This window comes from Amblyomma maculatum, chromosome 1 (genome assembly GCF_055883805.1).
Source record: "Amblyomma maculatum isolate TAMU_Amacu chromosome 1, ASM5588380v1, whole genome shotgun sequence".
Taxonomy (NCBI): Eukaryota; Metazoa; Arthropoda; class Arachnida; order Ixodida; family Ixodidae; genus Amblyomma; species Amblyomma maculatum.
In genome coordinates this window covers 265,419,435-265,430,624 of record NC_139344.1, presented here as the reverse complement: position 1 = coordinate 265,430,624, position 11,190 = coordinate 265,419,435, and positions in this window count along the sequence as shown.

Sequence of the window (11,190 nt, the reverse complement as noted above, 5' to 3'; positions counted from 1 at the left end):
TCGCATAGAGTTGTGACCGGTACACGCCGGAATCGAAGGTCGTACTCGATTTGGCCTCACGGAACGTCAGTGGCTCAACAACCAGGGGTGTCCCAGTTCTTATGCCCTGCGTCCACATACATGGCTAGCATGTTGATAAGCGTTCTGTTGACGCGCTCAGTCTGGGGATGGTATGGCGTCGAGTGTCGGAAAGTTACGGAGCATAAACGCATGAGCTCTTCAATAATATCAGCAGTGAATTGTCGGCCCCGATCAGTGATGACAATTCGTGGCGGCCCGTGTCGTAAGATGACTGAGTGCAGCAAGAAAAGCGACACCTGATGCGCCGTAGCAGATGTAAGAGCGGCGTTTTCACAGTAACGTGTGAGATAGTCCACGCAGATTACAATCCAGCGATTTCCATCCATGGACTTCGGAAACGGACCTACGAGGTCAATGCCTACTTGATCAAACGGAGCTGTCGGGGTCGTCACAGGGTGCAGCAAGCCAAATGGAGTTGCAGTTGGACGTTTGTGGCGTTGACATTGCTCGCAACTGGCAACGTATTGTTCAATCGTCGAGCGCATTCTGGGCCAGTAAAATCTTTTTTGAGCACGGTGGAGTGTTCGAACCGATCCCAAATGCCCAGAAGTTGGATCATCATGCATAACATGCAATACGTCCGTGCACAGCGTCTTGGGAACTACGAGTAAGTATCGCTGGACGACAGGCGAATAACCCTTTTTCCATAGGAGGCCATCCCGCACACAAAAACGGCTTGTAGGTACGCTGGCTTCGGCGGCGGCAAAGAGAGGCTGCAGACTGCTATCATTTTGCTGTTCCGTTTTGAAAACACTCGTGTCGGGGAACGCTGGCTCGAGGGTCGATATATAATTGTCGAAATCGTCACTGTCAGGTCCAGTCGTGGCCATTGGCATCCTAGAAAGACAATCTGCGTCTGCATGACGCCTCCCGCTTTTGTATACCACGGCAAAGTCATATTCCTGTAACCGGAGGGCCCAGCGTGCGAGGCGACCACATGGGTCTCGAAGGTTCCGCAGCCAACAGAGTGAATGATGGTCAGTTACGATAGTAAATGACCGTCCGTACAAATATGAACGGAAACGCTGCACAGCGAAAACTACAGCCAGGCATTCCTGTTCGGTGACTGTGTAGTTTCGCTCCGGCTTGCTCAGGGTACGACTTGCGTACGCGATAACATGCTCTCGTTCATCGTGCCGTTGGACAAGGACTGCCCCGAGACCAATTCCACTAGCGTCCGTGCGAACTTCTGTCACTGCAGCAGGATCAAAGTGACGCAAGATGGGTTTCGATATTAAAAGAATTTCGATATTTCGTCGTCGTCAGTGGCGTGACAATATCATCCATTAACTCTGCGTCACTCGTCAGTGCGCACACTCGCAAGCACCGTTAGAGTGTATGAAGTGTTGTGCCGGTGGGGTTATCACACAGTATCCCACCGTCAACAGGGTTGTGCCAAGGAGTTGGTTCCGTAGCTCTCGTCACCCGTTTCGTGAACGAGGGCTGTCAGCTCCCTGGGCGGTAGCGAGGGATCCGAGTCGGCGCTGGTGAGATGAAGAAAAAGCTTTATACACTATTTACAGGCATTTACACAACGAGATAGGCTCTGGGGCCGAAAGATAACATAGCCATACGCGACGGTCCTCGCGTACCGACGGCCGCGGTGATTTCCGCCGCGTCCGCTCTCTCATGAGGCGAACCGCTCCCCATGGACGCTAGTGACGAACTCACTCTCGGAGTCTCGAGGGGAAGCACTTGAGTCTCCGTTAACCGAGAATCCGTTGACGCTCAAATAGTCCAATCCGACGGCAGCACTTTCGCAGGGCTAATGGGAGATCTTGCTGCGCTCTTGCTTCAAATATACCGCAAAGTGAGAAGGGGTCCAACCCCTGGGCCACGGCGCCGAGCTGTCTCGTCGCTCAGCTCACGTTGAAACACGTCGCTTCTCTCCCCTTAGCACGTCTCGCGTCCAGTGCGCCGATGCCTTGCAGATCAGTATCCGGATTTTGCGAAGGACGCGTTTGCCAGAGAAGTTTGGCGTCCGGCTGAATTTCTGGGCGGCTTTGGCCGGGCATAACAAGGGGCAGCTTTCCGATCTGAAAGCAGATGCCCTCGATTTGTGTAACAAGCTCAGCCGGAACCCAACTACTAATGACAGAAGGGGGTGGCCGTTTTGTGCCCAGCTTTCGCTGTGTTAGATGTGCGGTTCGGTTGAAGATTCCTTGGCTATGTCGACGCCCGTTCCACCCAGGAGATAAGTGCTGGCAAGTGAAGGCGGCACGCAGTTGGATGATGAAGACTGGGTTTATTTACATCTTAGATGCATGAGAACCAGAACTAGAACAAGAATCAGAACCGAGAACACCAATGCCCGGACACACTGTATACTAGCGTTCGTCTTCCCCAGGCTCCATATGTGAAGGGCGGGCCCGTAGTCGAAGGAATGTCATGATCACTGCATTATCACGCACTTTCAACCACTCTCACTCCTAGTGACACGCCCTACCGACGGGTTACGACTTGGTGGCGAGGAGGAAGCCGTTGTGGCGCAAAGACGGCGGCTCAAGAGGCACCCAGTGTCTTCCGGGTCTCATGTTCTGGGCCCACACCTGCGTCAAAGGAGCCGACGCTCACCGCCGGCAAGAGGAAGGAGAAATGTAGCCTGAAGCGTCCTTTTATCCCTTCGCTCGACTACCAGAAGGGGAATGCCCGCGCAGCCGCCTTGAGGGTACCGACTCATGCAGTGCCACTTGCACAGTTTATGCTCCTGAGAGTCCGCTTGCTAAGCGCTGTCGATGACCGGCTAAACAACCCCGCGTTCCTCTCTGACTCTTACGATGGCTGCTTCAAGTCGCGTCTCGCCGTCACCGTTCGTGACCGCTTCACCTCTTTTAGTCGGGATGACACCACTTCTTGCCTCGGTGGTCCAAAGCGGCAGCTCCAGTGCCCGACTCGTTACCACCATTCCTAACAGCTCCTCCGCGGCCGGGAAAATCTCGATCGGCCAGTGGTCACAATTTATCGCCGAAGAGAGGCGGGCTTGCGCTCACCTTGATTGCCTGGCTTGAAGGAGAGTGTCTCCACTGGCAACAACACTTCAAAGCCAACCAGCACCAACAAAGGAAAGCATGGGTCACATTTTCCACACAACACAACACTGCCACGCGCGAAAGCGCCCGGAATCCACTTAGGATTCACCAGGCTTTCTGATAAATGAAACATATTGTTACGTGGTGGCATGACAGGCGATGGAACACGGCGACACAACAGAAACAGAACGATGTGATGACATGACGATGAAATATGCTTTATTGGCCAGCGGGCCTGGCGCGAGCGCTCCGCCCCGCGCCACTGCCCGCTTCGTCATCTTAGTAGCATTCTGGATTCTGCCTGGATTCTGACCCCCTCAATTTTTCCCGAATTTCGAATCAGAGCAAGCTTGCACGTCGCAGATGAGGCCACCAAAAACAGGATCTACAGGCTGTATACAAAAAGGTAAGTGGGTGTTCCGCGAAGCTATGAACATCAAAACTAAAATTTTCAACACCGCTCACATTTCTTACAACTACCATAAACGGAACAGCTTACCTAAACATTTTGATTAAACGTTCAGGTTGGCCTTGGAGCGCTCACCGAAGAAGCAATGCTCGAAAGTGAGGTGGCTGGAAAGCGGCAGTCTCCGATAGGCAAGCTTGTTCTTCAAACTTTGCCGTTTCCAATAGTCAACAACGGCAATTCTGTAAATGCCAGCTGTCTGTGCACCTGAGGTTAACGAGTACCCAAAAATGTAACTAGCACTGGACACCTCTGTGCCTCAAACTGCGCTTAAACTTTGTCTCTCATTTCAGTTCCACACCTTTCCGTACGCATCTATGTATCACGAAATTTGATTGCTTTGCAGTAACTGGCACCTAAATTCGAGGCTGAAAGCTATAGTTGCCCTTCTAACATTCTGCTGCAAAACTCAAATGTCCGAACTATTTCAAATCACTAGCACAAAACGCCGCTTTCATCCCGTTGCCTGATCCAGCAAGCAAAAAACAAAAATTGGCTGTGGCTTAACTTGGTTAAGCCTAGGGATTGCGAAGCAATACGTGGTACTATATTTTACAGCTTGTGGTGATGCTTGGCTGTGCTATATTCACCATGGTGATGCTCCGGTTATGTTTGCTGTTATGGCTATGGTGACGCTTGACTGTACTATGTTTAGCTATGGTTTTACATAGCTAAACACACACAGACAGAATGACAATGCACACATGTTTCTCATTTCATCTTTTATTCAAACCTATAAATACGCTCCGGTGATCCGTAAAGAAATGGCTTTTTGTCTGTACATCACTAATTACGTATTCATCCGAAGGTCGAATACTTCAAACGCCTCGAATTTCAACATCGGGGCAGTGCTCATCCTCTTTGCAGCCTGCCTAAACGCTTTGACTGTAGGCGGCATCTCATGGCTTGACGAGAGGAGCGGAGCCAGGCCGTAACTACCACCGCGCAAGGCGACGGTGAGCCCCCGCTCTTACACAGATGGTATGACGTCACGCAGCGCGCAGCGCCACTGGTGAGAAGAGCAGAAGTCAGGCGGTAACTGCCACCGCGCAAGGCATAGAGTTCCTTACACTAACTAGAGGGAAAGCTGAGGGCGCTGCACTTCAGCCACCATGGGCGCGCTAAGAATCATGGCCCGGTGTGCTACTTGTTGCGGGACAGTCGGTTTTTCTCGGGTACGTGGAGTGGCGTTACTGCGATGTTTCTTTTTCGTCATCATCATCATCTGAAGGTGCGTACATAGACCGCGAAAGCCATAGTAGCGAAGGCGCAAAAGCAGACATCGCCAATAAATGGTTTTTGTTTCCCGAAATGCCTCTAAAAACTTCCTTCAGTGATTGCACAACCATAAATATTTTTGTAACGTTTTTTTTTCATATTTTGCCTATTAAGTGCGAAATATTGGTATTTGTGCTGCTCAAAACTAAGCCAATAGGAGAAAGAGCCATCGCTTATAATGGATAAATATCACACTGATATGCTGTTTCTCTCTCTTTTTGCAATTTATAGTCACAATATTCAATCTTAGGACATTATTTACGGTAGAACAACGTTTATCTTTGCATTAGTTTTGGCCAAAAGTTGTAGTTCTGCACTCGGTAGCTCTCCGGCCCATGATGCTTTGAGCGTCCATGGTGGCTGAACTGGCCGTCTGGAAACTCCATGTAAACTCCCATAGACGGCAGCACAGCTTTCCCTCTAGGTAAGAGTAAGAAACTCTATGGCGCAAGGCAACGGCGCGAGTTGATCGAGCCCCGCTCTTACACAGATGGTATGACGTCACGCAGCGCGCAGCGCCACTAGTGAGAGGAACGGAGTCAGGCCGTAACTGCCACCGCGCAAGGCGACGGCGCGAGTTGAGCCCCCACTCTTACACAGATGGTATGACGTCACACCGCCAGGTCACGCTAAAGGTCAGGCGTGGCTGCCACCGCCGCGCCTTTTGACGGGCTGAGGTGGTAGCTAAAGTAGTATTGCTTCGCAATAAAAAAAAAATTGTAAGGAACAACTACCTAGAAACACTGCGCGGGGGTGATTCGCTGTGTGTGTACTCTCGTCCTCAGTTCCTCGCCTTGTGTGCGCTACAGCTGGGAAATGATTAGACCTCCGGCCTTGTCGAAAGTGTTACTCTTTCAGGTGTGCCCTCTGGGGCCGCGGTCTGCCTCTTTGTGCCTCTGTCAAGGCGTGACGAAAGGCGTCGCAATACGTCCCTACTGGGCCGCCGTATCCCTGCGCAGTCGCTGCGCCATGCATACTTTTACCCTGTGAATGACGTCGAAAAGCAGTGCCGAGCAATGCAACGCGAGAAAAACGAGTTTCCCGCCTTCCCTTTTGCGTTGGGACTTTGAAAGAGTTCTTTATTGACTGCTTTCGAGAAAGAGGCTAGGCACGTGTTGTGGACGATTCTCTTACGTGGGGAACCTGCATAGGCATTTGTCATTTTCCTCTAGAATTTTGTGCCCGTCTACTCAGAGTTCCGTGCCGCCTATTCCTTCTGGATATCTCACGCGGATTTACCTGCGATCCCAGTGCCTTTGTTTTTGGACGGAATATTTTACTTCTTCCGGGCCTCCCGTATTTTCAGGGACTTCGCACCCTGTAAGGTCCGTAAAAGCGCTTTTCTTTGTCCGTTGCCTCGGCTAGTGCTGGAACCTCTCGCAAACGTTGCCTGGTCACGAACCGCTTTCGCGCGTTTCCGGGTCGACCCGCGGGAAACATTTTGCCCTGAGCGTCAGAATTGTTGTTACTACGGTTACCAGCAGTCTTTGGAAAGTGAAAATTTGGAGAGTGAAAAGAGTGAGCCTGACACTCGGTCGGTTTCAAACTCGCACCGGCTCTATTTCATGCCTAGTCTTTTCCGTGTGCGTTTTGCGAACAAAATCAGCTTCCTGTTGTTTTTCACCCACAGTTCGTAAACACTACACTCTTCATCCTGTACCGAAATGGCCTCTATACCCTCGGAGCGCAGAGTCATGGCTTCTGAATCACATGGCTGAACTTCACACTTTTAAGATCCCGTCCGCATTTTTTGTTGGCAACTATAATCATCGGCTCCTACCCCACAGTCCTCCACAATCGACTGTTCTGGCCTCTGTAGCTCAACTAGCAATGACCTTTCGTTCTCAGCAGCCGTGTGGCCCAGATTTGGCGTGCTCTTGCTGCCTAATTCCTCGACTGTCTCACACGGGCTAGAAGTTAAGTCTGCCATCTTAGTTCCCATTGACGACAATTACCCTTCACTCTTGCTGGGCTTATTGACTGTATTACACGAACACATCGCACGATCAGAACATACTCTAGCAATGCGGATGTTTTCTTCCGATTTTAACACCCTACCCTACTTTTCAGTGACAATCAACACTGCAAACTCGTGACAGAGGTTTTTCTTTAATTTGAGTCAGTGATGCGTTTTTCCTTTCTCGCGGCTGCGTGCCTTCTACGTGCACCTTTTGTTCGCTAACCAACGTTTTGGAAGCCCACGCGCACTGCGGGTGCTCTGCTTTCCGATTTACTAATGAGGCTCTCGTTGACATCGCAGCCTAGGGCCAACTCCACAGTATCGACCGAAAAACGCCTCCCTGCCTTAGGGTTATAAAGCTCACTTCTCTGAGTTATGTTCTTGGCCGTTTGCACATTATCCTGACTGCCTTTCAGCTCGACTGACTCGCATGTGTCAAAAATCCTGTGGTGGCCCCATTCTACCATACTTTGTGTACACTGGTCGAATCACGCGTCCCTCTAGCATAGCAGTGCGTCCTACAACTTTGGTGCTCAGTTTTAACTTTGAAGCGCCGAAGTTCAGCAGTATTCCTTATCGAGTAGTCGTTCATTCCTCATCTGACTGATCTATATTGTTTCCCTGTTCCCTGACGCTCTAATTTCTCGCCTTTTCCGTCCTCCGAGGTTACAGCTCTGGCATTCTGGACTGCCCTTCGAAGAGAAAGGCGGGGAAAGGCGGGTATGTTCGTTAATGAGGTATTGCTACAGCATTGGTAGTCAGTAGGTGGTACTAAACTGCGACACCTGGTGCTTCACCAAGGGAAACTAAAGGAAAGTTGTATCATTGGTGTGTGAATCACTGTGGGGTGGACACCTGGGTCCAAGAAAGAACAAATCCTACATAAAGTACAACCTTTATTGGCCTGGCATGGGCAGATAAAGTTTAGAGTCCTGTCAATCTTTCCATAGCTGCCAAATCCGTTCAGACCGCCGTCAGACTGACAGCCTACCCATCCTTACATTCACTAGGCCTGAGCAATATTTTCAGGTTATCAATGTAAATGTCATAGGACCTCTTGATACACCATTTGATAGGCGTCATATACATGTTTGATGCTTTGTTGAGTTATGCAAGAGGTGGCCGAAAGATGGTGCTACGCACATTGCAACAGCTGAATTACACGCCCTGCAGAGCAGTGGCGTTCACCACTCCGCAACCTCATGATCCATATTGGCTGTTCACTGACGAATCAGTGACGACAGTCGAGGCTTGCTTTATACAGAGAATGGAAAAGGGCGATGAAATGACTAACTGAGCGTTCGCAAGTCATCGCTTCGGCGAGACTCAGGAGAGGTGGTTGACCATATATCGCGAAGAATTACTGGCGCTCTAAAAAAGTTCGAATATTGGCTCTTTGGCGCTGAGTCAATGTCATCTCTGACAACCATCTGACGATGTGCACTCCACATGAGGCAAAATTGGGTACATCCAAGGTAGCACAGTTAACCGGCCCGATATTGGAAATGTGCTGGAAAAACACGGCCCAAGGGCGGCACATTGTTGCCAGTGTGTTTCTGATATTGGTCATGCCATACTATAAGCTGGTTACAGCGGGCCAGGTATGCCATTGCTTGCTGACATTGGTACTATGTACCAGTGATAAACATTGTCCTGCTATACGGGTGGCTTGCCAGTATTTCACATTTGCTGGTGTGAGCTTGGCAACATCGTCCATCAGATCGATCGGTCTTCCAACATTTCATATATGTTCGTGTGCGTTGGCAAATATCGGTCGCTCATTTAGGTATTACTGCCAACATCTGATATACGTTTATGAATGCTGGCAAATACTGTTCGCTCATTACGATCGCGCTGCCGACGTGAGGTACTACATTTTATTGATCAACATTACCTGGTTACTTAGCCAGACTGCTAGCGAGCGTAGGTCAACATACTCCCCCCCCCCCTCCCCCCGTCAACATCTCACGTATTTTAGCATGAACTTCTTGACAACACTGTTCTGTTGGGTTAAGATACGACGTTTAAGAATGAGACATTCCTCTACGATCCTTGGTGTTTAAATTAGTATTTACAGCTTTTAGGTAAGTAATAAGCAGCACATTGAACTTGCTCGTTTGTGTAGGTTATGAAACGAGGTGTACACAAATTGCAGAAATAATTCTTGTCTGCCTTATCTGATAGCGGTTCATGAACATTCAGGCTACATTAGTTACGGGACATTGTTATATTATATAACTAGAGGCAGTCGCATCCCTAGGCTACTCCATTCGATTGCATTCTCAGTGTACGTGCGGTTTTCGAGACATACGCTCCGACCTTTACCAATATATTCATGTGAATACGCACGCAAGACAGAGACAGCCCATGAAAAACATCCTTGACGCGGTTAGCTTTTGATCCGAACGTTGCTTCCACTTCGGCATCCAAAAGCGAAACCTGCCCAGTTTGCCAATGGCACATGGAATGTCGTTAAACACCTCGTCACAGCTGAAGCCGTTTAGGCGGCCATCGTGACACGCATGAATATGAAAACCGAAATTGAATATTTGGAGCTGAATCTCTAGCAGCACACGCGCTCTAGAAATGTTCTACAAATTGGAGCTGCCTAGAAATGTGACCGTCTCCAAGTTGACAAACTGATAATATAAGAGGCTATAGATGCTTTATTACTGCACCCTATTTAAATAGGGAGGCTGACAACAGCAATTACTCTTTTTTTTTTTTTCTGTCCGCCTGTCCGCATAGCGTACCCGCGAAACAGCTTTGATGTACTGGTCATTATTTATTGTTAAAAATCTGCAAACTGTGCAAATCAGCCGCGCCAAACTGTTTTACTGATTGATTTGCATATTTTTTCATGCCGATAAACCACAGCAGTCTTCATTTGACGACGCACTTTACAAGAATGGCGCTGGACTACACACTGAAAAAATAACACAATGAACATAGTTTAAAACAGAAGGAAGGATGACAATGGGAAACCTGCATTATTAAAGATTGAGACAAGCATCATCGCACACAATCTAAAATTTGTGACAACAAATCAGGTAGAAAACATCGCTATCTCCGTGCTTTATGTAGAAAGAGAACACGCTGGCATGATTAGCGCGGCCAGTTCGTATCGAACAAGCTCACACGTGACTTCACTCTGATGACATTTACCAGTGTGGCATTTCAGCTGCATCTCATAAAGAGAAGCGACGCCCCGCGGTTTTCTCTGGGCACATTTGGCTGTGCGCTATCCCGCTTTTCTTTTTTCTTTAGCTTGCAAGACATGCAGATTACAAATATTGCTAGCTGTATCCATATACCTGGGCTAGACACCTTATCAAAATACAGCAAATCTGTTTCTATTCATTGGCATTTTTTTTATTTATTGCTCACTGCTTTAGCCAAGAGCGCAGATAACAATAAGCTCATTCACGAGAATTGTGTGAGAGAACTTTATTCTCGTTACTCGTTAGCAGATAGATGTATGTATATTGAAAAGACAAATTACACTACGCGGTTCCCTAGTCCATTCCTTTATATTTAAGCCTCACAAGTTCGCGGAAGTTATATCTGAGCGTAAATTTTTCTAAGTTAACTGAATGCGCTCTACAGCCGTAACATAACGATTTTTTATTCGCAAGCACAGTTGAACCAAAAAACTTGCCCGGTTCCGGGCCTTCTGTGCTGGTCATCTCCAGCAGAAGATTTCCGCCAACACACATGAGCACACAATGCACTCGCCTCCAACACGCGATGGCCAACTCCTTCTTTCCTGCCCCCCCCCCCCCCCCCCCCTCATCTATGCTTCGTCTCACAAGATATCTGCAGCATTACCCCGCCGGTATGGCGCAGTGTTTACGGCGCTCGACTACTGTTCCCAAGGACGCGGGATCAGATCCCGGCCTCGGCGGCAGCTTTTCGATGGAGGCCAAAAGCAAGGCGCCCTTGTGCTGTGCGATGTCAGCGCATGTTAAAGAACCCCAGGTGGTCGAAATTTCCGGAGTCCTCCACTACGGCGTCTCATAGCCTGAGTTGCTTTGGGACGTTAAACCCCACAAACAACAATATCTGTAGCATTGTGAAAGGGGAGCCCTTGCAATTGTGCTTCTAGGTGCCTCTCGCACCTGGGCACTAAATAGAGAATTGTGCTCCTACTGTCACCCCCGCCAATTTGGGGGGTGAAAGGTGCGTAGGAGCCCAATTGCTTATTGTAGTGGGCTTGATCCTGATTGGACCGGGTGCCTCTGCCTTTCCCAGTGCTACAAACATCTTGTGAGACGAAGTGTAACCTCTAGTTGTATGTTGAAGCAATGAAGACACCTGACAGCAGTACTGGCTCCCCGAAACCCCCTGCTTTGTGCATGTTCATGGAACCCGCTTGC